General features: G+C 45.4%; 1 protein-coding gene across 4 annotated transcripts in view; it reads right to left on the reverse strand.

The window, feature by feature from the left end:
* DYRK1A (dual specificity tyrosine phosphorylation regulated kinase 1A) overlaps nt 1-20,289 on the reverse strand; it is a 100,644-nt gene extending 80,355 nt beyond the window's left edge. For 3 of the 4 annotated variants that reach the window (XM_038760154.1, XM_038760155.1, XM_038760152.1), the window contains exon 1: nt 17,844-17,924. The gene's annotated coding sequence lies outside the window, so the exon portion shown is untranslated. Of the gene's footprint in view, nt 1-17,843; nt 17,925-20,152 lie in introns of those variants that run through there. The other variant, XM_038760153.1, reaches the window with a different exon arrangement.
* Between the last annotated feature and the right edge of the window lie 5,710 nt (nt 20,290-25,999).

Below are 25,999 nucleotides of genomic sequence, written 5' to 3' on the forward strand. Positions count from 1 at the left end.
CAAAGTACGATCTGATATGTAATTTGTTACAACTCAAAAGTCAAAGGACACCAAACAGGCTCAGTTTTTGTGGGCATTTTTTTACCACTGTGGTTATTTTGACATGAAGGTAATTTTAGGATTGCTTTTCTCTGTTTAACTGAAAAATGTTCACAGAACTTGAGCGGTTAGACATCCTCCAACCACAGTTTGTCTCTGACACCTCTTTGACAGGTTGGCTCTTAGCTTGTTCAAAGAAAAATATGAATTCAAGTATTTCTTAATCTTTTCTCTTTCTCATCTTGTTTCAGAACCTGATCGATTCCATTTCTGAATCTGTTTGCAACTACTAAACCCCTCCCTTGATAATGTGGTCCCAATATGGATGGGGGTAGCTAGAGCAAAAGATACCCTCTAAATAAGTAGAGAAATGGACATATTTTACTAAAGCTAAAGATGGTCTGAACAGTAGATGAATCAATATTGTACAGGCCTACCACAGATAAGGTGGCACCAGTACAAGGGCAAGAGAACATAAAAGCAAGTTCAGTCACTGACCCAACTAACTCTCTGCTAGGTAGAAAATGTACTTCATTAGAATCAGGTTCGCAGTTTGGTAAGGCACAATCACATACAAGCCTATTCAGTGTGACAAGTGTGATAAGCTAATTAAGTGTGATATTTGTTAAATGCTTACTATGTGCCAAGCACTGCATCAAGCACTGGGGTACGTATATACAGATCTGAATCCTCCCATTTGTATTCGAAATCCACAGAATCACCTCTATTGTTCCTAAGGACTTTTCTAGGGGAAGATGAAGCTGATTCACCACTACTTCTAAAATTATTTGATGATAGTCAAGTGAGCTAAATTCATTCATTCAGTCATTCAATCGTATTTATTGAGCGCTTACTGTGTGCAGAGCACTGTACTAAGTGCTTGGGAAGTACAAGTTGGCAACATATAGAGACGGTCCCTACCCAACAACGGGCTCACAGTCTAGAAGGGGGAGACAGACAACAAAACAAAACATGCGAACACGTGTCAAGTCATCAGAATAAATAGAAGTAAAGCTAGATGCACATCATTAACAAAATAAAACAGAACAGTAAATATGTACAAGTAAAATAGAGTAATAAATCTGTACAAACATATATACAGGTGCTGTGGGGAGGGGAAGGAAGTTGGGCCGGGGGGATGGGGAGAGGAAGAAGGGGGCTCAGTCTGGGAAGGCCTCCTGGAGGAGGTGAGCTCTCAGTAGGGCTTTGAAGGAAGGAAGAGAGCTAGCTTGGTGAATATGCGGAGGAGGGCATTCCAGGCCAGGGGGAGGATGTGGGCCGGGGGTCAACAGCGGGACAGGAGAGAACGAGGCACAGTGAGGAGTTTAGGGGCAGAGGAGCGGAGGGTGCGGGCTGGGCTGGAGAAGGAAAGAAGGGAGGTGAGGTAGGAGGGGGTGAGGTGACGGACAGCCTTGAAGCCGAGAGTGAGGAGTTTTTGCCTGATGCGTAGGTTGACTGGTAGCCACTGGAGATTTTTGAGGAGGGAAGTAACATGCCCAGAGCGTTTCTGCACAAAGATGATCCAGGCAGCAGCGTGAAGTATAGACTGAAGTGGGGAGAGACAGCAGGATGGGAGATCAGAGAGGAGGCTGATGCAGTAATCCAGTCGGGGTAGGATGAGAGACTGAACCAGCAGGGTAGCGGTTTGGATGGAGAGGAAAGGGTGACTCTTGGCAATGTTGCGGAGTTGAGACTGGCAGGTTTTGGTCACGGATTGGATGTGAGGGGTGAACAAGAGAGCACAGTCGAGGATGACACCAAGGTTGCGGGCTTGTGAGACGGGAAGGATGATAGTGCCATCAACAGTGATGGAAAAGTCAAGGAGAGGGCAGGGAAGGTGAAGGGAGGGAAGATAAGGAGTTCGGTCTTGGACATATTGAGTTTTAGATGGCGGGCAGACATCCAGATGGAGATGTCCTGAAGGCAGGAGGAGACACGGAGGGAGAGAGAGCAGGGGCAGAGACAGAGATTTGGGTGTCATCAGCACAGAGATGATAGCTGAAGCCATGGGAGCGAATGAGTTCACCAAGGGAGTGAGTGTAGATTAGAGAACAGAAGGGGAACAAGAACTGAACCTTGAGGAACTCCTACAGTAAGTGGATGGGAGGGGGAGGAGGAGCCTGGAAAGGTGATTGAGAATGAACGGCCGGAGGGATAAGAGGAGAACCAGGAGAGGACGGAGTCTCTGAAGCCAAGGCTGGATAGCGTGTTGAGGAGAAGGGGGTGGTCCACAGTGTCGAAGGAGCTTCCACCACCACATTAAATGAATGGAAAGGTTTGCTCTACTGAGTCTATAAATTTTGCTAACATCTAATGGAGAACCTCCTGCTCAGGTATGGATTGGCCTATTGGTCCTAATCAGCGTAGCACTATTACCTTCCATAAATAGAACTGTCATGTATGGCAATGAATTCTTAAGGACGTAGAGCTTATCAATAGCAGTAAATAACATCGCCAGATTTGTAAAGCTACTGCATGATATGAAACAACCTTTGAATTCCTGGAAGCAGATAAGTCCTGGGAGCTTAGCCTGAAATCTGTCCTCAGGGCCTCCCAACCTCCAACTCAGTCTCTACTACAATCTGCAGTCCAGGTCACCTTCCTAAAACATCATCCTGCTCATATTCTCCTCTCCTTAAAAATCTCCACTGGCATCCCATTTCCTTCCTTCTAACAGAATTTGACCACTGATTTCAAGGCCCTCCACCAGCTCTGCTCTACTTATCGATCTGCTACTTTCCAGTCCACCAAGTGAACCATTTCACTGTTTCTCATTTTCACCTCTCCCACATCTGCCACCCTTCCGGAACACCTTCTGACTCCCCTAGTCCACCAGACCCCAGCTCCCCTCCCCAACCCAATCTTCAGAGACTTCCTGAAATCCCAACTCCTTCAAGAAGCATTCTTCTCTTCCCAAGACATATCCTCCCAACTGCCACTTCACTTATGCACTCAGTCCTCCATCGCACTTAGATACTTCTCAATTTTCTTGGACTTAATCCTTCAGAATGTATGCTTTTATCACTCATTTTGGATAGACTATTGATAAAGAATTGGGGCGCTTTCTTCCGACAACACACAGCCATCTGGATAAAACAAAATGCAATGTCTGAAGAAACAGTTATGTGCATGCACTGGGCACCGGTCAAGGTATGCACGCAGTAACTCAAGTTTGCTTTAATGCAGGATCGTTATAAGAGGCCTGGCTGTACGCCATTGTTTAAACGCTTATTCATTCACTTTTCCACTTTGATATCTGTAAAAATATTGCATCTGTCTCACACTACTGGGCCCCTGAGGGCAAGGAATTATATCTCTTACCTCTGTTGCACTCTCCCAAGTACTGAGTATAAACACACATATTCATAATCCACAGGTGTCCTTTGTGCTTGAAGAATAACTCACAGTGTATCTACTTGATATATATGTGGCCAATAAGGCCAATACAGGACCCACAGTCCTAAGCACACTGTTTCTACCATACTGCACTCGTCATGCACGTGCGTGCGCACACACGCACGCACACACACACACACACACAGTGCCTTCTGTTGTTTCATTCTGCTTGCTGCCTTACTAAAACATTGTTTGAGACCCATAACTCCCCACTTCTCAAAAACCTCTGATGGCTCTTTTCCTTCTGCGTCAAGCAAAAGCCCCTTGTCAGTGACTTCAAGCTTTCCCCCATTGACCCTTTCACCTGCTATTTCCAAATCTTCCAAATCCACCTGCTAATCATATATCACTCTCAACTTTCTCCCTTCCAACTCAGCCAGCAGCATGTAGTGACTGAAAGGGTTTAAAGCTGGAGTCTGGAAGAGGCCGGTAATCTTTTACCTGGGATGGCTCTGGATTCGCCTTTATCTTGACCAAAATGCACTGGTCACACGGGAACAAAAGAAACGCCATTATTGGATCAGCGCAATGGGTTCCCCAGCCCACAGTTCGCTTCCCAAAGTAGCAACGGGATGCTTGGAGGAATCATGTCATAACTGGCCCCCTTGGCATCCATGCTGTTGGCTAGGGCCAACCATCTAACTTCCCTCCTACATCCTTACCTTTTCCTTCTAGCAACCGATTGTGGACTGCTCATCCATAAATTCACGTAAACTTCTCTTGAAACTGCTATTTTTAGCCTGCACAACTTGTGGGGATTCCATATGGTTATAACTCACTGTGTAAAGAGTTTCCTTTGGCTTTGAACCTATATTTCAATGACTGTTCCCCTCTTCCGGTGGTGTGAGATTTGGTGAACAATTTCATGGTTACCCAGAACATTACTTCCTTGAGTCTGGGTAGAATTCAATTATGGCCCCCTCAGCCTTCATGTTTTCAGACTGAAGATATCTAACCTTCTCAAATTACCCTCACGGAGACTTTCTTCTTGCTCATCTTGGTTATCCTTGTTTCTCCAGCTCAACTGTGTCCTTCCTAAGAAGCCAAGGCTAGAACTGCACACCAGCATTCTAGATTTGGGCTAACCGCCCCCGCCCCCCAACTTAAACCCTTGATTATCGAGAAAGAAAGCAAATCCTAGGAACTTTCGAATTCTACAAAATAGAAGAGTTTCGGATTTCACATCCTTCCTCACCCTGAAGCCCAGGACTTCAGCGTGAGCCTCAACTCTTCGCTCCTGTCCAACCCTCACACAGTCTACTCTCAGCACTGTCTGATAATGTTGGTAATGTTGGTATCTGTTAAGCACTTACTATGTGCCAAACAAATATCTCCCAGATCCAACCCTTCCTCTCCACTTCAACTGCTACCACCCTGGATCCACACTCTGGCCTTGCAGTAACTAGGCAACTGCATTAACCTCTTGCCCATCTCCCATTCGCTTCTCACTTCAACCTATACCACATGCTGCTGCTCAGGCCATTTTCTTGAAGCACCACTCGACCCACATCTCTTTCACTAGCTTCTTGTTCCTCTCTGCCTCCAACATGAACGCCTCACAATCAACTTCAAGGCTTTCCGCTATCTGGGCCCACCTTCCCTACCTGTTTCCAGCCTCCATCTCTCCCTCACACTGTTCCCCCAGGTCGGAACTCCCTTCTTCCCCACATCAGGCCCACCCAAAGTCTTCCCGCTTCCTTCTACAAGCTTTCCTGCAATATTCCTGGCACTGAGCCATACCATCCCTTTACCCAGCTCCAGCACATATGAACCCATTTACACCCCCCTCCTTAAATCTTACACATATATGCCTACTTGGAACTTTTCTCGTTGGAAAGGTTATATTTGTCATCCCCTTTATAATGAAAGCTTCTTGGAGACAAAGAGCATCACTTCTTTATTCTGTAATTTCCAAGGGTCTAGTACAGTGCACCACACCAAGTGGGTACTCAGATGCTACTGTTAGTACTGATGATACATAACACACACCTGACAGACTGTCACAATGGGAAATACACACAGTAATACTGTAGAATTTATTAAGTGCTTACTGCATGCAGAGCAGTGTGCTAAGTGCTGGGAAAGTATTCAGGAGGTGGCAATTATTGTACAAAGCCAAGATCTGATATAAGTAAGAGTCACGAGGGCCATGATTCCCACAGCATTGGCTAAAAGCTGGGTGATTTGCTAATTATTCATCCTCCACAGCCAACTCATGCACTGTAGTTTAATGTTCTTCAATTCAGCTATTTCTCTCTCTACCCCAGGAAGCCTGTGTCTGCCTTCTATGAATACCTCATTGGTATGGCTTATTTGTAGTTCTAGGTGGCTAGAGAATGTCCTTGTCCTACCAAAATACGGAACCCCAGTTGAAAATTCTCATTATATGAGATCGATGTACATCGGTGACAGCCTTCCTGGGCCCTGAGAGTAGTACGTAAGTCAAGGGCAGGGGGGAAGAGAGAGAAGGCCAAATGGCCAGGGAGAGCAGTGGCCAGAGAGCACAAACTATAGGAATAGAGAAATAGAATTAAATAACCAAGAAGCAGAGGACTATACCCAGTTGCCTCACCTATCTACTCAGTTGCTAGAACATGAATTAATGCGGTTCTCTCCATTAGGAAGAAATGACCCCTCCAGCACAGATTTTCAGCTATGTTAAGTGTTTGGACTCTGAAGTTTAATGAATTAGCATGATAATGTTTAAATTTCATTCCAACTTGAGGCTGGCTTAAGTCAACTTATGATAATGAGCATGCATCTTCTTTAGGTCTGGGTTGAACCTAAAATTTTTAGTATTCCCTTGCCAAACTGAACAGCAATGTATTGTACCAGTTTTAACTTTTCAGCCAGCTTCTTAGCTGAATTTTAAAACCCCATATGGGGAAAAAAGAATCCTTGTTTACTTCCAGTCATGTCAACGTGTAAAATAAATCCTTTGCAGAAGACACAGGCTAGGACAGATTTCTGAACCAATCAATGGTGCTCAACAAGCACTTACTGTGCAAAGAGCACTCTAATCAGCACGTGGGAGAGTACAACAGAGTAAGCAGACACAAACCCTGCCCTCAAGCTAAAAAGGGGAATAAAAACATTTTAAAAAGCTTAAATGTGCTTTTAATGAGGAAAATAGTGCATTGTTGCTTGTAATTATTGAGTTTAAAACAATCCTAGTATGGCTTAAAGTTCCTCCTTCAAGTGTACAGGAAAAAATTTAAAATTCATTTCTAGGCAAGGTCCATATCCTGTGCTACTTCTTTTTAATGTCCCGTGAATTGAGGACATGATCAAATACTGAAGTATGAAGAACTGCTTCATATACTAAGCATCTCAGTTATGAGTTTGCCCTACTGTGCAGAGCCCACACTCATTTTGTCATTTACTGAATGCCCACTGTAGGCTTCATACTGTATTTCTCCTCTGCTTCCAAGCCTCTAAATCTTCTTCCCTGGTCCTCTAGATTCCACAAATCCATGCTGGCCTGCCATGTTAACCGTTAATACCCAGCTACTCTTGGGTGTATTGGAGTCAGTCGCTCAGTCAACACAAATTAACTTTATTTTATTTTGTTAATATGTTTTGTTTTGTTGTCTGTCTCCCCCTTCTAGACTGTGAGCCCGCTGTTGGGTAGGGACCGTCTCTATATGTTGCCAACTTGTACTTCCCAAGAGCTTAGTACAGTGTTCTGCACACAGTAAGCACTCAATAAATACGATTGAATGAAAGAATGAACTTTGTGCCTATAAGGCACGCCGAACACACCGCTGCATGGGTCATCTTCCTAAAGCAGTGATCCAGCACACAACACTGATCAAAACTCTGCATATCAAGCAATAGCTCCTCACAAGTGGGTTCAGGGCTCTTGTCCAAACCACCCCACCTTACGGATCTGTTCTCTTCACCATCTACTTCCAAACCCACTCGTTTCATTCCTCCCAAGCTAAACTTACTAGCTGTAACTTAATCAACTCTTTCTGCCCCCCTGCTCACACGATTCCCCCAGTTTAGAATTCACTCCCTTCCCATATTCAAACGCTGTTACGAAAGCCTGCTTTCTCCAACATGCCTTTCCCAGTTAACTCCCAACATACCAAGTCACATAAACTCATCAGCCCATCTCTAGCATTTCTGTACATATGTCATTTCCGCAGTTAAACACTTAATTCTGATCGTTCGGTTTGTAAATGCTTTCATATTTGTCTCAAGAAATTGCACTACTTCTCGAGTACAAAGCCGATCCCTACACTCAAGGAACACACAGTCTAATACGAGACAGTTGTGCAACCAACAAAAAAAAAATCGGTACATGTACAGCAAGTACAAAAATGAGCTGAGGGGGAGGAGTGACTCAGATTGTACTCATGGCCTGGGGAATGGGTGGAGTTAATTAGGGAAATCTTTCTGAAAAAGGTGGGCCTGGACAGTGATTTACAGATGGACACTGATTTGGTAAAGCAAACAAGTGGTTCAAACAAAAGGGGAAGAAAACTCTGGAACAGGTAGGGAGGTGGGCAAAGTAGGACTAAGTGCAGAGAAGATGAGATGATGAGAGAAGATGAGAAATGAGAAGAAGATGAGAGAAGAGCATAACAGTAGAGTGGTGGTACCTGGGAGGGAAACTCTGAAAACAGAAAGCCAAGAGTGTATAATTGATTTCTCCGGTGGCGCTGGCGAGGCACCAAGGTGCACACCACTGATTTCCTTAGTATAGAAGAAGCCAGGACTGTACAAATCAATCAACCAATGGCATTTATTGAGCACTTAGTGGGTGCACAGCACTGTGTTATGTGCTTGGAAGAGTATGATACAATAAAGTAGGGAGACATGTTCCCTGCTGCCCAAGAAACAGGCATGACCTAGTCAAGAGCACTGGCCTGTGAGTCAGAGGACCTGAGTTCTAATCCTGTCCTGCAACTCGCCTGCTGTGTGTGACATTGAAGTACAGAGAGAAGTTGTGACTTTCCCGGTTTTCTCACATGTAAAATGGGGACCTTAATTAACTCTGTCCAACCTGATTATCTTGCATTTGCCCCAGCGCTTCGTATAATATTAGGGCCATGGTAAGCGCTTTACATATCATTACCATCATCTAACACAAGTCTGTTTATGGGTTGAAAAAAAATCTAACAATAGCATTCTAAAAGGTTAAAGAAGCAATTGAAATAAGTCCGGAATGACTATAAGCAACCCCTAAAATACATTTCCTTTTGAAAACACAGAAACACTTGGCTTCTTGAAAGATACTTTTGACCACTTGTGACCTCAGGGGCTGAGGGAAAAATAATCCTCCGGTACCTAATTTACTTCTTCCCTATTCCACCAACGAGGGACTTACGCTTTCTTCTGACTTCCAGTTCCATGACATTGTCAATTTTGATTATCCTTTTGCCACTGAATTCCTCCTTCCCTCTAGACTGTAAACTCATTATGGGCAGGGAATTTTCTGTTGTACTATTATATTTTATTCTCCCAAGCACTTAGTACAGTGCTCTGCACACAATAAGCTCTCAAATATGATTAATTGATTCCATTTCTCCATCTTCGGCTCCTCCTCCTCCTCCCTTTGCCCTCTCAGGGTGGGTATCATTTTAGGTTCTCTTCTGGGCCACATAGGGCTCACAATCTGAGGAGGAGTGCTGACAAAAGCAAAAATACTCTTCTTCAAAAACAGTCCATTCAAATAACTTTTTTGAAGATAACTGTAAGCAGTAAATTTATTCCTCAGTGAAGTTGTATTAATAACTCCACATACTCTTCTTAAACTTATGGAGACTATTTGCATTAATACGCAATGTACTTATTGCTCCAAGTATATAAAAGATTCTGTAGTAGTTGCCTGAGAACCAGCATCCTCAAGCAAAGTCAGGGCAAGGAACCTGACTTCTGACTTAGATTTATATGAGCCTGAGAAGGGCTGAAAAGGGCTGAGAATGAGAAGAGTAATAATAATAATAATAATAATAATAATAATGGTAGCATTCGTTAAGTGCTTGCTATGTGTCAGGCACTTGGGAGTCAGAGGTCGTGGGTTCTTATCCTGCCTCTGCCACTTGTCAGCTGTGTGACTTTAGGCAAGTCACTTACCTTCTCAGGCTTCAGTTACCTCATCTGTAAAATGGGGATTAAGACCGTGAGCCCCACTTGGGACAACTTGATTACCTTGTCCCAGCACTCAGAACAGAGCTTAGCACATAGTAAGCGCTTAACAAATGCCATCATTAATTAATTAAGCATTGTTCTATGCCCTGGGGTAGATACAAACTAATCAGGTTAAACGCGGTCCCTGTCCAACATGGGGCTTGCCGTTTTAATCCCCATTTTACAGATGAGTTATCTGAGGCACAGAGAAGTTAAGTGACTTGTCCAAGGTGACACAGAAAACAAGTAGCAAAGCCAAGATTACAACCAGGTCCTTTTGACTCCCAGGGCCATGTTCTATCCACTAAGCCATGCTGCTTCCCGATTCATTATCATAACACTGAAATGCAACTATAATTTTTTATTTACTACATGCGAAATACCTTTCCATGGTTTTACTGCAAAAATAATGGAGGTCTCTAATTGGTTACATATTTTTTTAATGGTATTTGTTAAACACTGTGTGCCGGGCACTGTATTAAGCGCTATGGTAGATACAAGCTAATCAGGTTGGACTCAGTCCATGTCCCACGTGTGACCCACAGTCTTAACTCCTAGTCCCCATTTTACGGATGAGGAAACTGAGGCACAGAGAAGTGAAGTGATTTGTCCAAGATCACGCTGCAGACAAGTGGCAGAGCTGGGACTGGAACCCAGGTCCTCTGAGTCCTAGGGCTGTACCCTTTCCACTAGGCTTCTGTGCTGTCCTTTTCCTCCTTGGCAACAGGAAAATGAATTCTAAAGGTAATTTTAAAAATCATTTTCCCCATAATCTTCACTTAATTCTGAAAAATAATTTATCATTCCTGGAAATATTTTAAAGTGCAAATCTAAAATAGAAAATGCAAACCAGTTGTGCAGTTTCCAGAAATATACTGTTACTTTTTTAGGAATGAGAGCCATAGAGTATTTGACAATACCATGATGTGAACTAACTATGCAAATTCTTCACTGTAATGGGATAAGGGAGTAAACTCTTAAACCAAAACTATTATTCAGGTGCCACCTAAGCCTCCTGTTTGCTGTCAGTCTTCAAAGAGGCAGAAAGCAACTCACAGGTTGATTTTTCTACTTCTTAGCAGTTCTGACGTGGTTGGGTGGGGATCACCACTAGTCGAAATTAGTTTTTTTCTCTATTACATTATCAATTATTTAAATTATCTAGGCTACCCCCATTACCAAAGGACAATTCAAAACTGGTCCAGAAGACTTCGGGAGCAAATTAAACGGCTTCTTTTAAACATAAACCAACAACACCTACTACTTTATTGCTTTGGTTACTTTTTTTATGGCATTTATTAAGCGCTTACTATGTGCAAGACACTGTTCTAAGCACAGGTCTTACCCTTAATGTTTAGTTAACATTTTGTATACATTCAGATATCGTCAGTTACACCAAAGCATAAGGTACAGAATGATTATGGCACTAGATAGCATGTTATATAATCGCTTCTAGACTGCGAGCCCACTGTTGGGTAGGGACCGTCTCTATATGTTGCCAACTTGTACTTCCCAAACGCTTAGAACAGTGCTCTGCACACAGTAAGCGCTCAATAAATACGATTGAATGAATGAATGTGAAATAATCCCTAACCACAGAGTCTCTAGTATCCATTTCTAAGTGGAAAAGTATTCTTCGGCCCTAAAAGCACCTAAAGCCTGCTCTGTCATAGAAAGAAGACTCATCTTAAAATTTCTTCCAAAGCATGAAACTGGACTTGGACTCTCAGTACAAACAGAGGAGTAAATGCAGTTTTCTGATTAAAACTTTTTATAAATGTTTTATGAACAATTTAAAAATGACTGATATCATAACAAATTTTCTTATTAAAATCTACACATAAACCCAAACAACCATCTGAATGAAGACTGTAAGCCCACTGTTGGGTAGGGACTGTCTCTATATGTTGCCAACTTGTACTTCCCAAGCGATTAGTACAGTGCTCTGCACACAGTAAGCGCTCAATAAATACGACTGATTGATTGATTGAAGAGATTTGGCTGAATAGATCCCTCTAAACTGTAAGCTCGTAAGAAGCAAACGTGTCTACCAACTCTATTCTGTACTCTTCCAAGCGCTTAGCACAGCACTCTACATGCAGTAAGTGCTCAATAAATACAACTGATTGATTTTCCCAGGGTGTCTTCTCTATTTTCTTTCTCTAATCCTTTTCCATATGGAATCTTTATTCAAAATAGCTAATTTTGTGTTTACAGGCAACTAGACAAACTAGTCAAGATTCAGGAGAGGTTAAATCATGTGGATTTCAAACAACGTATAACTACGCAATCACCTTACTGGACATTTGGACTTGTATGCCAGGCAGTTAATCTGTTATTGACTGTTTTAAGGGCTTTCTTTTTCTTTTCTTTTTTTTGGAGGGGAGGGGGATGGCCACGGAAAGGCAGGAAAGGAAGGAAAAGGGACCAGAGAAAAACCTTAAACCTTTCTAATTTTATGAGAAAAATCAGAAATTTTGAAGCCAGGCCATTTGCGGCAAGACCCAGGAGATATGGGCAGGGCGCATACCCACTCCAAAGGTGCAGCCTCTGGACACGGCACCTTACATTTTTGGTCCTGGACCCCACAACAAGGCTACTCCTGGCCGAATCACTGTCCTGCTTCCTGCACCACGGTTCCAGGGTCCCCCAAACAAAGCCACAGGTAAACAAGGGAGAGTAGCCAGGGGCTCAAGAGGCATGCCAAGCCAAATGGCCTGGTGTGCAACCCCTGGCACACGTCGGCCAGAGTTTGCCAATATCTGGCAAGACATTAAAAGCAACGTGACCTAATGAACAGAGCACAGTTCTACGAGTCAGAGAACCTGAATTCTAACCCCAGATCTGCCACCTGTCTGCTGTGTGGCCTGGGGTAAGTCACAACTTCTCTGTGCCTCATATTCCTAATCTGTAAAATGGGGATCAAATGTCTCTTCTACCTCAGACTGTGAGTCCCATGTGCGGGACTGTGTCTGACCTGATTACCTTGGATCGACCCCAGGGCTCAGAAAAGTACATGACACATAAGAAATTGGAAAACACCATTATTATCATTAATGCCTGTTTTAGGATCTTAATGCGGTGGTAACTTTTAACTATTTAAAAAGGTGCTGCTTCTCCATTTGAAATTAAAAGATGGAGGTATCATTATTACGTCTAAACTTCTATGATTTCACCAGGAATCACGAACAGAAGTCCACTTTGGGCACTCCATATATTAGTTAATACGAAGCTCCAGGGCACGCAAATGGGGGTGATTTTAAGCAATGAAATCAACCTAACACACACAGAACATTAAAACCGTTTGCTGAGGAAAGACCGCAGGCTTAAGAACATGAATTGCCATCTCATTCAACAACGTAGAGAGGCAAGTAGAGAAGATGCTAAATGCATAGTTGAGACCACGGTTAAAGTGCTACATGGAAGTTTCCCTACCATAAAAAGTTTTAGAATAAACCTTGTGAAAACAAGTTTACTCCAGCTGGTTTTATGCAAGTACAAGCAAGGTAAGTTTGTTCTAAGCGAATGATTTAAAAAATTAAACACCAATGATTTCCCTCCTTTAAGCATACACCCAAAACTTTGCTTATAACCTGTTTTTCAAGATCTCCGGCCAATTCGGGGTATATACAATACTAAGTGCCTATATATTTTGAATCCACCCAGTTTTCCTAGAATGCAGGGACTCTGCCTTTTTGTAAAATCCCAGATGAAGGAAAATTTGCACTACAGTATTTGCCATGTCCTCTAGTGTGCATGTACAGATGCGTGTGCACACAGGCACCTCTTCCTATACCATGACGTGCTGTATCCAAAATGAATGTAGGATAATTCCACTGGAAAACACAAGTTATGAGTATATTTCCAAAGTTCACATAAAATGCCAAAGCTTTGTTCTTTAAGGCATATATACAACATTAGAAAAAAAAATGTTCAAGTTTCTACACCCGGACCACCCTTTGCCCTTATACACCAACCAAAAGTCGAAAAAGATCCCCACCAATACTCCAGAAATAAAACCTGCCAGGCCACTAGTTTATAATATTTCAGGGAATCTGTGAAGCCAAGAACTTTAGTCCTAAACCACTTGAATTTCCCACAAGATAGACACCAGCCCCTATCATTTTAAATATAAGGGACTAACGTGATAGAGTAAACCTTTATCAACTTTCAGCTCCAGAGAAACTTGAAGGGTTTTTTTGTTTTGTTTTTTAAACATGAAAGCTAATATCAATTCCATGTGTATATGATAGAATCCTAGAGAGGAGGAATCTCAAAAGGTCACCTTATCCATCAGCCTCCTCCTGCCAGTGGTCAAACTTCTCCCAACTAGGACTAGGGCATCGCGGCTACCTTATCCTCCACCACCAACTGGAGGGCTCAAGTCTTCTTGAGGGCTCTGAATTATGTAATTTATAGTACACATTTGAAATGTTTGTCATTCAATTTCACATCTTCAAGAATACGGCAGCTGGGCAACTAACTCGTTCTTCTAAACTTTGTCACGATGTTCTAAAACAAAGTAAATCTGGACAGCTGCTACAAAAACTATGTCAGGACTGAGCCTTTAATAAAACCTGGGTTCACGCCCTTGTATTAAAAAAACTCTTCAGAAGCATATACAAGTTTTAAGCAATTTCCTAGGAAATTATCTTATTTTCTAATGATCTGCAACTGTCCCCTTTGGTTTTAATCTTTAAAAATTGACCTACGATTTACATGACACCGTTTCTACCAAAACTGAGGTGCGCTCGCACTCTTTTTGTCCAACTGGAAGCAATATTACTTTCATCTTGTAAATGGCCCTTTACTAGTAAGAAAAGAAAATTGTCCATTTTGGTAAGCATACAAGTAAGAGCTTTCTCACTGAACTTGAGATATTTACTTTACATAAAATGTATTGAAGCCACAAATGTCAAATCATCCGCTACATCCCATCACAATAAGTATGCAAAGTGACAAAGTAACATTTTAACAAAACTATCTACTTCAGGAAAGATTACATTTAAGAATACTAAACCAAAGAAACAAAATAACCACGATCACGAAAATGTGTTGATGGGTCACTGTTACTTAAAATTAAATCTCTTAATTGGAATGCTATTCATGGAGTACAAACCAAAGAGAACTGAAGTATCACTGCAATTAATGTACTTGGAATCAAGCTACATATACCAAAACATTGGAGATTTATCAACTCAGAAATGGACTCCCTTATTTCTTACAAAATAACTGAAGACTCTAGGCATTAAATTTGGTAAGGCCCAGATTATCTCAGTCTCTACATGCTTTCCATTTCACCAAATCAAGATGTCAGCACCATACTATCCACTGAAAATGAACAATTTTCTCTTCCTACAACCTTAAAATATAATTTAGAAATGATTTCCATACTTACATCAACCCCTCCGCCAAAAAAAAAAAAACTGTTAATGCATTTGTCAATTTGAAAATTTTTAGGTAGTTTGGTGATAAAACACTATTCCTTGATTTTTTTTCCCCCTGATTTGGGAGTAATGGAAGAATTATGGGGCACCAGAATTCAAAAATCCTGATCCCAGAGTTAGTGGGGCCTAAAAATTTTGAAATCGAATTTCAAAAAAAAAAAATCCATTCATCTGCCACTTCTGCAAAACTAGAGGATTCTGGTGGGGATTTCGGCCTTTTTCTGAATGACTTGGGAGACACCTGGATTCTACTTCATTTACACGCGGAATCCCAAAAAGGGGTCGCAACTACTTTGTGTCACTTCTAAATTGAAAAGCCATGGCTGCAGTCGAGTTCCTATAGCTATGGGAATGCTGAATATCCCGTAATCTGGTGTGCCACTTCACCCATTGATGGCCGGATTATTACAGATTAAGATGTCACTCGAGAGGGACAGGACTTTCTCTCCTTTCTTCGCATATCAAATGAATTGCCTGATGCGAGTGACCTTACCCGAAACTGCAGATCCAAAAGCTAATCAATCACCTGTACATATGTATACCACCTGCATATATGTTTGTACGCATTTATTACCCTATTTATTTAATTTTGTTAATATGTTTTGTTCTCTGTCTCCCCCTTCTAGACTGTGAGCCCACTGTTGGGTGGGGACCGTCTCCATATGTTGCCAACTTGTACTTCCCAAGCGCTTAGTACAGTGCTCTGCACACAGTAAGCGCTCGATACGATTGAATGAATGATCGACCACCATTCAAAAAAAAAAACAAAAAACTGGGGGTCGGGGGGAAATTACCCACCCCTGAATTTCAAAATCTTAGGAGGCCTTCCCAGACTGATCCCCTTCCTTCCTCTCCATCCCCCATCTTACCTTCTTCCCTTCCCCACAGCACCTGTATATATAGATGTATATATGTCTGTACATATTTATTACTTTATTTATTTATTTTACTTGTACATATCTATTCTATTTTATTAGTATGTTTGGTTTGGTTGTCTGTCTCCCCCTTTTAGACTGTGAGCCCACTGTTGGGTAGGGACCGTCTCTGTATGTTGCCAACTTGTACTTCCCAAGCGCTTAGTACAGTGCTCTGCACATGGTAAGCGCTCAATAAATACGATTGATTGCCTGTCTCTATATGTTGCCAACTTGTACTTCCCAAGCGCTTAATACAGTGCTCTGCACACAGTAAGCGCTCAATAAATACGACTGATGACAGTAAGTGCTCAATAAATACGACAGATTGATTGATTGACTGTCTCTATATGTTGCCAACTTGTACTTCCCAAGTGCTTAGTCCAGTGCCCTGCACACGGTACGCGCTCAATAAATACGACTGATTGATTGATTGATTGACTGTCTCTATATGTTGCCAACTTGTACTTCCCAAGCGCTTAGTCCAGTGCTCCGCACACAGTAACCGCTCAATAAATACGATTGATTGACTGTATATGTTGCCAACTTGTACTTCCCAAGCGCTTAGTCCAGTGCTCCGCACACGGTAAGGGCTCAATAAATACGATTGATTGATTGCCTCTATATGTTGCCAACTGGTACTTCCCAAGCGCTTAGCCCAGTGCTCTTCACACGGTAAGCGCTCACTAAATACGACTGATTGATTGACTGTCTCTATATGTTGCCACCTTCTATTTCCCAAGCGCTTAGTCCAGTGCTCCGCACACAGTAAGCGCTCAATAAAATACGACTGATTGATCGATTTTTTTCAAGTTTCCAAAAAAAAAAAAGGGGAGAGGAGAAGAATCAGTCAGTCAATCGTGTTTATTGAGCGCTTACTGTGTGCAGAGCGCTGTGCTAAGCGCTTGGGAAGTCCAAGTTGGCAACACCTAGAGACGGTCCCTCCCCAACGGTGGGCTCACAGTCTAATCAATCAGTCAATCGTATTTATTGAGCGCTTACTATGTGCAGAGCACTGTACTAAGCGCTTGGGAAGTCCAAATTGGCATCACATAGAGACAGTCCCTACCCAACAGTGGGCTCACAGTCTAAAAGGGGGAGCCAGAGAACAGAACCAAACATACCAACAAAATAAGTAGGATAGAAATGTACAAGTAAATTAAATAAATAAATAGAGTAATAAATATGTACAACCATCTATACATATATACAGGTGCTGTGGGGAAGGGAAGGAGATAAGACGGGGGGATGGAGAGGGGGACGAGGGGGAGAGGAAAGAAGGGGCTCAGTGTGGGAAGGCCTCCTGGAGGAGGTGAGCTCTCAGCAGGGCCTTGAAGGGAGGAAGAGAGCGAGCTTGGCGGAGGGGCAGAGGGATGATGTCTAAGACATCATCCAGGCCGGTGAGGAGAGGGAAAGGGGTCATGGCTGAATAATTTCGGTTGCTCGTATTAGAGGAGGAGGAAAATGGGAGGAGGAGGAGGAGGAGGAGGAGGAAGAGAAGGAAGGCGATTCTCCTCCCCTTGGCATAAGAGGGAAGGGAAGGGTCGGGCGGGAGAGAGTCGGCGGCGGCGGCGGCGCTCGGCCGCGAGGAGCGGCTCCCCGCCCGGTCCGTCCGCATTGGCGGGAGCCGGACCGCCGCCGCCGCCGCCGCCTCCGCCGCCGCCTCCACTCTCCCCGCCGTTGGGCAGGGCCTGCCGCTGGAGGTTGCCACCCCGCACCTCCCGAGCGCTCAGTCCGGTGCTCCGCCCGCGGTAAGCGCTCAATCAATACGCCGGATCGACCGACTGACCGTTGTCACGCCCTGCCCCTGACCCCCCTGACCCCCCTGACCCTCCGGGGCCCGGCCCGGCCCGGCCCCGCTGCTCTCTCTAAGATGGCAGGTCCGTCCCCAGCGGCCCCCGGCACTTACCGGGCGGTGGGCCTCCGGTGAGGCCGGCGGCGCGGTCCCGCTGGTTAGCGTCCCATCGGCGGCGGCCCGGGCCTCCTGCGCCCGGCCGCGGCCTGAGGCGGGCGGGCGGGCGGGCGGGCTCGCTCGCTCCCGCTCTCCCTCTCCCTCTCTCCCTCTCCCTCTCTCCCTCTCCCTCTCTCCCTCTCTCCCTGTCCTGAGGCCGGGGCGGCGACCCCCCCCCCGTCCCGGCCGATCCCGCAGTCCCCGGCCGCCCCCCCCCCGGACTCGCGGTGGGAGCGGGGGCCGGGGGCCGGGGGCGGGCGCCGGCTTCTTCTCCCCTTCTGCCCTTCTTCCCGGCCGGCGGCCGAGGCGGGTTTTGTAAATCTCACAAAATGGCGCGCGCGCGCGCGCGCTCCAAACCTGCGCAGCGACGAGCGCCGGGGCCCGGGCGGCGGCGGCGGCGGCGGCGGCTCCTCCGCCAGGAGAGCCCCAACCCTCCGCCCCCGAGCGCGCACACACACACACACACACACACACACACACACACACGCGAGAGCGCGCGCGCGCGCACCCCCGTCCCCCCTCACACACACACACACACACACACACTCTCCCCGACCGCCTCCCTCACACCCTCACCCCGTCACTCACACATACACCGGTCCCGCCGCAACAGCAGCAGCAGCAGCAGCAGCAGCAGGAACGGAGGCTGTATCACCCACACCCCCCGAAGCAGCAGCAGCAGCAGCGGCCGCCGCCCCCGCCTCGCTCCGCCGGGGCTTTTTTTTTTATTATTATTATTATTATTCGGGCGGGAAGCGAAAGGGTTTAAAAAAAAAAAAAAAAAAAAACCCCGACCGACAAAATGGCGACGGGACGACCCGGTCGCCACGGCAACTGTCAATCAGAGCGCCGCCCCCGGCCGGCGCGCTGACGTCCTCCCGTTTCCCGGAGCGGCGGGCGGGGCCTGTTGCCGGGGTAACGGCCGATTCCGCTCCCCTCCCCCCCCGGTAACCGTCGCCAACAACCCCCCCCCCCCCGGTTCCCGCGGTCACGTGAAGGATAAATTCGGAGCCGGAGTGTCACAGGAGGGCGCGTGATTTCGCTCCGGAGGGCGGGGGGGGGGAGCGAGAGGGCTTTGCAATCAATCAATCAATCAATCGTATTTATTGAGCGCTTACTATGTGCAGAGCGCTGGACTAAGCGCTTGGGAAGTACAAACTGGCATCACATAGAGGCAGTCCCTACCCAACAGTGGGCTCACAGTCTAAAATACATAAATAAATAAAGTCTTAATAAATGTCATTTAAAAAAAAAAGCGAAGGAGGGGCGAGGGATCATCATCATCACCAATCGTATTTATTGAGCGCTTACTATGTGCAGAGCGCTGGACTAAGCGCTTGGGAAGTACAAACTGGCATCACATAGAGACGGTCCCTACCCAACAGTGGGCTCACAGTCTAAAATACATAAATAAATAAAGTCTTAATAAATGTCATTAAAAAAAAAGCGAAGGAGGGGCGAGGGATCATCATCATCACCAATCGTATTTATTGAGCGCTGACTATGTGCAGAGCGCTGGACTAAGCGCTTGGGGAGGACAAATTGGCAACATAGAGAGGCAGTCCCTACCCAACAGTGGGCTCACAGTCTAAAATAAATAAATAAAGTCTTAATAAATGTCATTAAAAAAAAAGCAAAGGAGGGGCGAGGGATCATCATCATCAATCGCATTTATTGAGCGCTTACTATGTGCAGAGCACTGGACTAAGCGCTTGGGAAGGACAAGTTGGCAACATAGAGAGGCAGTCCCTACCCAACAGTGGGCTCACAGTCACAGGCTCACAGGGGGATCGAGGCAAGTTCTGGGTTTCTCAGGATCTGGGCAAGGGAGGGAGCCACCCTGCCATCTCATCGCCTCCTCTCTTCTTCTTCTTCTTCTTCCCTCCTCCTCCTCCTCCTCCTCCTCCCCGGACCGCAGCCCCACCCCACACGGTGGACCGGCCGCCGGGAAACTCCGCAGCCGCCTTCTCCTGCGGCGCACAGCAGGGCCCACTGCAGGACTTCCCCCAAAAAAAGAAGGAAAAAGGGGAGACGCGGTGTCCGTCCCCCGCCGCTCCACCAGGGAGGGCCCCCCTGCCCACAGGGCCGGGACGTGGAGATCAATCAATCAATCAATCAATCAATCAATCGTATTTACTGAGCGCTTACTATGTGCGGAGCACTGGAGGTGGTGTTCCCTAACGACTGCCTTGCGGCCTTTTTGATAAACCGAAGGGGAGCCCCTCCACTCCCATCCGTCAACCTGCAGCTCGGGCCGAAACGCTTACCTTGCTCGAGCGACGCGTTTCACCTCGTCCATCTGCGGGAGGGGGTGCGGGAGGGGAATCGCATCCTGCGGGACCGAAGGAATCCTCCTTCCAAATCACAGCCGGGCTGGTGGTTTTCTGATTCGGACGCGGGGCTCCACTGTGGCGCACTGCTAAACGCTCTTAAATCGCCTGCTTGGGAAAAAAAAAAAGGCTTATCTGTTTAACATGGCACCCGAAAGACCTTAGTCTTTTGAAAAGACACCGGTGGACTGTTTACCTGACAATAAAGGTGTTGGATGAAGCTACCCCTTTTCTCTGGGAACTACCGAGAGTCGCGCTGTATTAAAGCACAAGAGGAGGAAATCCCCTGCTTTTTGAAGCAGCAGTGTAGCCCCGGTGTTCAGGACTGACAGCCTCAGTCTAGGAAAACTTCTCGGCCCTGCAGCTACAAGCCCTCACCTCCTGGCTCTTCCCTGCCTCTCCTTGAGCTAATCAATCAATCATCAATCAAGCACTGGACTAAGCGCTTGGGGAGTACAAATTGGCAACATAGAGAGACAGTCCCTACCCAACAGTGGGCTCACAGGCTCACAGAGGAAGAATTTGGAACAGTGCTTTGCACATAGTAAGCGCTTAATAAATGCCATTAAAAAAAAAAAGCAAAGGAGGGGCGAGGGATCATCATCATCAATCGTATTTATTGAGCGCTTACTGCGTGCAGAGCACTGGACTAAGCGCTTGGGAAGTACAAGTTGGCAACATATACAGTCCCTACCCAACAGTGGGCTCACAGTCTACAAGGGGGAGACAGAAAACAAAACCAAACTAGCAAAATAAAATGAATAGGTATGTACAAGTAAAATAAATAGCGTAATAAATATGTACAAACACATATACAAGGTCCTGTTCATTTGGAAAACGCATTCCATTGCTGGGGCGATGTTGCCCCACTCCTTGAACCCTTTCACTTGTTTACGTCTCACTTTTCCTAGGAAATTCAACTCAGTGTTCTTACCACCCGAGAGCAGCTGTCAATTGGATTGCATCAACATCCACCCCTTTCTCGTCCTCAGATTTCAAGCCACCTTTCCCCTGTGTTATTCCTAATGACAGGGCTAGGTTCTGGGCAGGGAAACTGAGGCGATTCATTAATGATCTCTTAAGTAGGAGCCACATGGTGAGAAGCAGTATGGCATCGTGGAAAAGGGATGGGCCCGGAGTCAGAGGACCTGAGAGCTAATCCTGGCTCTGCCACTTGCCTGCTGTGTGACCTTGGGCAAGTCCCTTCATTTATCTGTGCCTCAGTTTCCTCATCCGTAAAATGGGAATGAAATGCCTGTTCTCCTTTCTACTTGAGGCCGTGAGCCCCGTGTGGGATAGGGAATGTGCCCAACCTGATTAACTTCATCTATCGTATTTATGCGATTGATCAAGCGCTTAGTACAGTGCTCTGCGCATAGTAAGCGCTCAATAAATACGATTGATGATGATTAACTTGTATCTGTTCAGAATAGCATCTGACGCATGGTAAGCGAATACCATAATCATTGTTATTAGAAGAGCAAAGTGTGCAGGCAGAAGAGTAGTAACATATAGCATCCCTGGACTAAAAGGGATTTTATTTTCAGGCAAGATCTCAATTAAAGGGGGATAGATTCTCATTGTTTGGGATCCAGAGATGTCCCAACAACCCTCACGGAAAGCTTTCCAAAATTTGCCAGTCTCTGTCAGAAAGTTCTTCTACATGTAGCTTAAATTCCTCATGCTGCAGTTTTCTCTCATACTACTGGAGGACAAGTGTGGCCTAGTGGGCAGATTTGTCACTCATTATTGTTGTACTGTACTTTCCCGAGTGCTTAGTACAGTGCTCTGCAGACAGTAAGTGCTTAATAAATACGGCTGAATGAATGAAGAGCACAGGCCTGGGAGTCAGAGGACCTGGGTTCTAATTACTGCTCTGCCATCCATCTGCTGTGTGACCTTGGGTAAGTCACTTCACTGTGCCTCAGGTTCCTCAGCTGTGAGATGGGGATTCAATGCCTGGTCTCCCTCCTACTTGGACTGTGAGCCCCATGTGGGGCACGGACTTGTGTCCGGCCTGATCGATGGCAAGCGCTTAGTACAGTGCTCTGCACACAGTAAGCGCTCAATAAATACGATTGATGATCTACCGCGGCACTCAGATCAGTGCTTTAACAAAAACCATTTTTAAAAATGCTTACTATCTTGTGTATAACTATCCTACGACTTAAGTCTGATATTAAGACACTCCCAACAACTTCCCTTCTGCAATTCCCCTAACGCTTTTAACTTTTTCATAGACCCAAGTCTCAGTAGTAAAACTGAGCTTGCCAAAATATGGTTGCCTAGATATATAGGCAAAGCTGGTCATGCATTTTTTTTTAATGGCATTTATTAAGCGCTTACTATGTGCAAAGCACTGTTCTAAGCGCTGGAAAGGTTACAAGGTGATCAGGTTGTCCCACGTGGGGCTCACAGTCTTAATCCCCATTTTACAGATGAGGGAACTGAGGCCCAGAGAAGTTAAGTAACTTGCCCAAAGTCACACAGTTGACTACTGGCAGAGCCGGGATTTGAACCCATGACCTCTGACTCCAAAGCCCGGGCTCTTTCCACTGTGCCACGCTGCTTCCCCAAAAAAGTGCTTTCCATGAAAGCACTGAAGTGAACAAAAACTGAATTCACTGATTTTCCAGTCAAGCAGCTTTGATCTTAGCAAAGCAGGTATGTATTTTGTTGGATTGTTTAAGTTTATATAGCGGTGAAATTGACGTCAGAATTCCTGATTTTTTTAAAAAACCCAATGTAAAGATGAAAGGTCTGGCTCACGGGAAACTGTGTGAGTCTTATAGAACTTGGAAACTCTTGACTCTTGACTCTTTTCAGCTCCACCCAGAGGTTCTTGCACCTAGTCAGAAACCTGAAAAGAGGAGGGCTGGTCATCAAGCCCCACAATGGCAGGAATCAATCAATCAATCGTATTTATTGAGCGCTTACTGTGTGCAGAGCACTGTACTTAGCGCTTGGGAAGTACAAGTTGGCAGCATATAGAGACAGTCCCTACCCAACAGTGGGCTCACAGTCTAAAAGGGGGAGATAGAGAACAAAACCAAACGTACTAACAAAATAAAATAAATAGAATAGATATGTACAAGTAAAATAAATAAATAGAGTAATAAATATGTACAAACATATATACAGGAACATATATACTGTACATATACATATATACAGGCAGGAAATAACAATGGCCGCACTCCTTCAGCTGGAAATCCATTGGTGAGATGGATCTCAATGCTCCAAAGCTTTGGCAACTGTGATTTCCCTATTGATAGGGTTGGGCCCTGTCGGTAGCGTTCCCAGGAAGAAAATACCTACATCGGTGTATTTGTCCACCCATTCGGCTTAAAGAATCTTCTGCGAGCGGCACTGATGTCATTCCTCCAGCACTTTAAGTTGCCTGCTCTGCGTTGCTCTATTCTTAGCTCCGTATGTTAAGATGGGAATCACCTCTGCCTAATACATTAGAAGTCTGGTTTCAGATCTAATACCGCACCCTCTAACACTCATTTCCTCATGCAGTGAAAGTTGCACTGGCTCATCTGAGGTGATGTTGAATTTCTTCGGTAGCAACTCTCTGGGAGAGGTGGCTTTCTAGTTACCCTCATTCTGAATCTGAATTGCTAGGGTTGCAGTGGCTCATTAGGAATTCATTTTATCAACTACCTTAGTCTTTTGTATCACAGGTCACTCCTAGTTTTTCTATGAGTCTAGTTAATGATGTCAATAGCAGCTTGGAAATTGGCTCCAGGGTGGTACACCCTTATCAGGCTGAAGTTCAATCCCTGGCAGAGAATGTGGCTTCTAATTCCGTGATGTACTCTCCCAAGCACTTCAGTGCTGGGCACATGGTAAAAGCTCAATAAATTCCAGTGACTGAATGACAGTGAGGAGGAGTTTTATCTCAAAGCCAGCTGAGAATGAACACATTTCTACCCATCCTGTAATTTCATTCTACTCTAGGTCAGAGTTTGTTGGGATGCAGAGCAACAGCGGGAGAGGTATCAGTAAGAACGTTGGCGGAGCAGTACCACTGTCCAGTTAAACTCCCGTTAACCTCAAAAGAGATCTATATTAGATCCATTTATGAGAATGGCAGACTAGGTGGGGAATAGTGACAAATTTTGGTGGCAACGCACAGAGCAGAAGAGTCCTCTATGATGCTTCATAATAGATTCGATATGACACTTTACGGTTTTAATACCATACACTTTACTCCATTTCGAAACACATTTGAACACAGTGTACTTGCAGCCTTACCTAAAACATTTTGGAGGATGTGAAAAGTTTCTCCTATACATGAAACATTTTTTTCCACCAAATACATTCATCAAAGCTTACCAAAAAATGAATGAAAAGAAAAAGTTGCCAGGCAAGTTATGGGAAGCTAAGCATTAAGATCATGTAACAGAAGAGGAGTCTAGGACAAGCAACTCTACAAAGACTATTACTTTTTGATTATTTAGGCCTTAAAGGCTTCATTTTAGGGTTTATTTATATATATATTTCTACCTATCTATAATTATAGTGCCTGTCTCCCCCACTAGATTGTAAGGTCCTTAAGGACAAGGATCACATTTACTAATTCTAAGCATTTAATACAGTACCCGGCCACCTGTGCTTATGACCCCATTCCCTCTCATCTTATGAATTCTCTCGCTCTGTCCCTTCTCCCCTCCTTAACTTCCATCTTCAACAGCTCACTCTCCACTGGTTCCTTCCCCTCTGCCTTAAAACATGTCCATGTCTCTCCCATCCTAAAAAAACCCTCTCTTGACCCCACCTCACCTTCTAGTTATCGCCCTATCTCCCTCCTACCACTCCTTTCCAAACTCCTTGAACGAGTCGTCTACACACGCTGCCTCGAATTCCTCAACGACAACTCTCTCGACCCCCTCCAATCTGACTTCCGTCACCTACATTCCACGGAAACTGCCCTCTCAAAGGTCACCAATGACCTCCTGCTTGCCAAATCCAACGGCTCCTACTCTATCCTATCCTCCTCGACCTCTCAGCTGCCTCTGACACTGTGGACCACCCCCTTCTCCTCAACACGCTACCCAACCTTGGCTTCGCAGACTCTGTCCATTCCTGGTTCTCCTCTTATCTCTCCGGCCGTTCATTCTCAGTCTCTTTTGCGGGCTCCTCCTCCCCCTCCCATCCCCTTACTGTAGGAGTTCCTCAAGGGTCAGTTCTCGGTCCCCTTCTGTCCTCTACCTACACTCACTCCCTTGGTGAACTCATTCGCTCCCACGGTTTCAACTATCATCTCTACACTGATGACACCCAAATCTACATCTCTGCCCCTGCTCTCTCTCCCTCCCTCCAGGCTCGTATCTCCTCCTGCCTTCAGGACATCTCCATCTGGATGTCTGCCTGCCATCTAAAACTCAACATGTCCAAAACTGAACTCCTTATCTTCCCTCCCAAACCCTGCCCTCTCCCTGACTTTCCCATCACTGTTGACGACACTACCATCCTTCCCGTCTCACAAGCCAGCAACCTTGGTGTCATCCTCGACTCCGCTCTCTCGTTCACCCCTCACATCCAATCCGTCACCAAATCCTGCCGGTCTCACCTCCGCAACATCGCCAAGATCCGCCCTTCCCTCTCCATCCAAACCGCTACCGTGCTCGTTCAATCTCTCATCCTATCCCGACTGGATTACTGCATCGGCCTCCTCTTCGATCTCCCATCCTCCTGTCTCTCCCCTCTTCAATTTATACTTCGCGCCGCTGCCCGGATAGTCTTTGTGCAGAAACGCTCTGGGCATGTTACTCCCCT

This window comes from Tachyglossus aculeatus, chromosome 18 (genome assembly GCF_015852505.1).
Source record: "Tachyglossus aculeatus isolate mTacAcu1 chromosome 18, mTacAcu1.pri, whole genome shotgun sequence".
Classification (NCBI taxonomy): domain Eukaryota; kingdom Metazoa; phylum Chordata; class Mammalia; order Monotremata; family Tachyglossidae; genus Tachyglossus; species Tachyglossus aculeatus.